This window comes from Loxodonta africana, chromosome 1 (assembly GCF_030014295.1).
Source record: "Loxodonta africana isolate mLoxAfr1 chromosome 1, mLoxAfr1.hap2, whole genome shotgun sequence".
Classification (NCBI taxonomy): domain Eukaryota; kingdom Metazoa; phylum Chordata; class Mammalia; order Proboscidea; family Elephantidae; genus Loxodonta; species Loxodonta africana.
In genome coordinates, this window is record NC_087342.1 from 81,339,330 (window position 1) to 81,343,393 (window position 4,064).

Below are 4,064 nucleotides of genomic sequence, written 5' to 3' on the forward strand. Positions count from 1 at the left end.
CATTGAATATAAATGGTCTAAATATGCCTATTGAAACTCAAATTGGCAAGTGGTTTGAAAAATATGACTAGAGGTCATGCCTGGCTTATAAACAGATCTCTTCCTGAAGGTGTCTTTAAGTCGAATTCGTAGGTAAGTCCAAACAGGTGCACATGGTTCTGATTTAGCCTTCATTTAGTGCAAAATAGTCTGGAAGTCTTTTCAATGATTTAAAAGCTGTCCAGGCAGCATGTAAAAGTGATTGTCATGGAGAATTTGGTGGAGTGGGGTTGGTTCAATTACTTCAAAGTGTGGGTGAATTTTTGCTTTTGCCCATTTTGTAATGTTAATATATACTAGTCATTGTGGAACATTCCTAGGACTGGAACAAGCACAGCTGTGGCAGCATGCTTGTCTGTTTGTTTGCTTTTGTTTATTCTATAATATTCTTTAGGCTGGACAGACATGGCTCTGGTGGCATGCTTGTCCATTTCCTACGTTTGTGTCTTTGAATATATGCCAAATAAAACTTTCTTTTTGCTTTACTAAATTTTGTGGTGTTTCTACCCTAGAACAATGGTCACCCATACTTTTACAGTGGACTTCTATACTGCTTACATCTAGTTTCTGGAAGAGTGAATAACTGGGAAAGCCAAAGCTGGCATTCAACAAAAGTCTCTTACAAGAGTCCAACAGAAATAAAGCAGTGGCTTAGGAAAGAAGAATGCACATGGGAGCACAAAGAAGAAAAGTGGGTAGTGACACAATGTCCCCTAGGGAGGAAGAGGAATGGTCTGTTAGCCACAAAGCAGTCTCTTTCAGACCACAAGCCCGCTTAATGACAAGAAGATATTACATCACAATTCCTTTATGTAATAGGTTTAACAACTTGGTCCTAGGCCAGAAGACTGGCCTAATCAAAAAGTGGCATCTGGAGAGGCAGCAGGGTCCAGACTTCCAAATCTTTCTGTGAGGACAGAGATAAAGATTATAGTCCCTGTTTTGGAACTTTCAGGATTTTTAGCTTGAATTTCAAATTGAGGACCACTACAGTGTCTTACTTATTTAGTGCTGCTATAACAGAAATACCACAAGTGAACACTATTAATTAACAGAGGCTAATTCAGGACACTAGCTCTAGAGGATGGCTTCCTCTCTGTGTCAGCTCTGGGGAAAGTTCCTTTTCTCTTCAGCCCTCTGGTTCCTTGGAGATTTCCGTGTGACATGGAATCTATCTTTATGCATCTGTGCTGGCTTAATTGCTCCATTTATATCTTGTAAATGATTGACTCCAGACATACCCAACACTAAATCCCGCCTCATGAACATAACAAAGACTACCGATTTCCACATATGATTGTAACCACAGGCATAGAGGTTAGGATTTACAACACATATTTGGTGGGACAGGATTCAATCCATAGCAAACACCCAAATAGCTTGACTGAACTTCCAGTATTTTGACTAGAGAGCATCACTTTGCTTCTACTGTGAATCCATCCAGAAAAAACAAGGGATGTTTTGTGTGACCTCCAAAGTCACCTAAACCATCGGAGGTCTTGAAAACATGAGAAACTCCATGTAACGCAAATACAGCCATAGCTTGAGAATGGACAGCAAACCCCAGGAGCCACTCTTCCTCCTCAGCACACACCTGGGCCTTAGCATTCCCGTTTCAAATGTACACAGCAGTGCTTCTGAAGTTTTGGCACGTGTATCACTTCCAGGGCTTGAACCACAGATTCAGTGGATCTAGGGTTGGCTTTGAATTTGGAATTCTGCTCACAGCACCCTAATTTCTCCTCACTCCTTGCTCCCCTGTGCAGTATCCACTGTGGCAAACATGCTACTGTTTGCTTAAAGGGCCTGGAAAGAACAAGTGGCTAACAGGGGAAAAAAAAAAAAAAGCAAGTACATGGCATGACCTCATTGCCTCTGTCCATAAAATGCATCCTAAGACATAAATATTTGACCTTAGGAACAGAGCCAACATGCGGCTAGTTAAAGTTAGATGCCAGACAGTCTCTCGCCTGAGTGCCTTCTATTTGTGTTGCAGAAGAAAATCGAGAAGTAAGGGCATCCCAGCTTGATAGAGGGTCAGACTGAAGGGCTGGGAACAAACATCTAATTCTGTCTTCCCCAAGACCCTTGATTCAAGGAAATACATACAGTGTTAGAGACAGTTTTGAAACCATTAAGCATAAGAAATCTTCAAAGGTGGAATCAGTGGACCAGAAATCCCTGGAAGTTCCCTGGTCATACAAAACAAATGTGACCAGATTGACCTTGAAGGAACAAAGGCAGCCTGCTGTATTCGAACTGCCGGTCTTTTGGTCACAGGTCTTAACCACTACACCACCACCTGTGATCTAGTCACCTTTTTTTTGTAGTAGTTTCCCAATGACATTGGGGTCCCAAGTCAATTCTTGAGTAATTCGAATAGCTCTCTCTCTCTTTTTTTATAGTTTACATTACTGTTGCCTTTTATTGTCTATATTTTTATGAATTTGATCTTTATTTATTTTGCGGGGTTGGTATGAGAATGATAACATAAGCAACATTGGATGTAGGTCATATCACTAAATATAAGATGTACAAAAAAGGGTGGGTGGTAAGTGCGGTTCATTGCAACTCAAATAAGACCTAAGTCATAAACTACCTGGATCTATTTTCCTTTTTGACAGGAAAAACTTTCCCTGCTTCTTCACATGGGTCTACTTCCTTCTGATGTTATCTAATTTTTCCAGTAAATGTTTTCACTTAAAGGCTTAAAATAAGGTGGAAAATGCAGTGAGTGTGGAAATAAAGAAAAACTAATATTGTGGAATATCAATTAGAAATGTGTTGATTCGGCCTATTTCTTCTACTTTCTTTTTAGGAAGGCTTCTAATTTCTTTACAGTCTTCGTTCCCTTTTCCAGCGTCCAAGCCACTCAAACTTCTCTAAAAAGACTCGGGATCGGCAGTCGTCTATCTCTCAGTTTTGACCGAGCTCCAGTAGAGACTTCGGTGGACATAGGATGAGATTCTCTGCTTTCGACCGGCCCTTTGGCGCAGAAAACACAAGGCAGTAAAGAAAACTGTGCGCGAAGGAACTTCCTGCACCTCTTTTTCTGTCTTTCTGTCTCTTGAATAATAGTAGAAATGGGAGCCAAGGAACCACCTGTTCATGTGCACGCTTTTGATTCGGGTAATTCAAGCGATTCCGTTGGAATTCGGTTCTACGTTTCTCCTCTTTCTGAACGTCTTCCTTCCGTTGTCACAGTCACCTTAGGGGATGTAGAGACTCACAGCCTATGAAAGGACATGCATTCAAGGCAGTCCGCCGGGTTATGTTTTTACTTTCTATGTGTGCAGGAATGGTATGGAAAATATTAGGAGAACTAAATCTGTATGCCTTAAAAAAAAAAAAAAAAAGGTTGCGGTCGAGGGGATTCCGACTGATAGCAAGACTATAGGACACGACAGAACTGCCCCCATAGTGGTTCCAAGAACCTGCTGGTGGCCTTCTGCTTAGTAGCCGAGTTCTTAACTGCTGTACTATCCCAGGGCTCTATACCTTAAAGAGTGGGTTCAAATCGCGTTGCACCAGAGAAAGAATCTGGAGATGCCAGGGATCGAACCCAAGGCCTCAGACACGCACACCGTGCGCTCTACCACTGAGCTACATCCCACATTAAGAGAGCTTTTTGTTAAACGTTATCTACACGTAGTTCTATTACAATCCTAAAGCCTTGGGATACAATTCTTATATTAATAAAAGGATGATAATTGTGTAAACGAAAACAAAACTGCTGAAACTCGCAATTGCCAGGGACCTTTACCTCTTTAGGCTAAGGCTCTCTCAACTGAGCTATTTCTGCTGCTTTGGGTCATGATTTCTAGATATACTTTCAAAGTAATGTTTAACCTTTTCATTTACAAAACTCTCCCCCACCTCCAAGGCTAGAGGGGGCTTAGGTGATATTTCCCTTCCTCCATGTGAAAGGCTAGAGTGGGCTGTGGTTGGATGTATCCCTTCTTTCGCCAAACCCAGTGGCATCGATTCGATTCTGACTCATTCTGGCCCTATAGGACAGAGTAGAA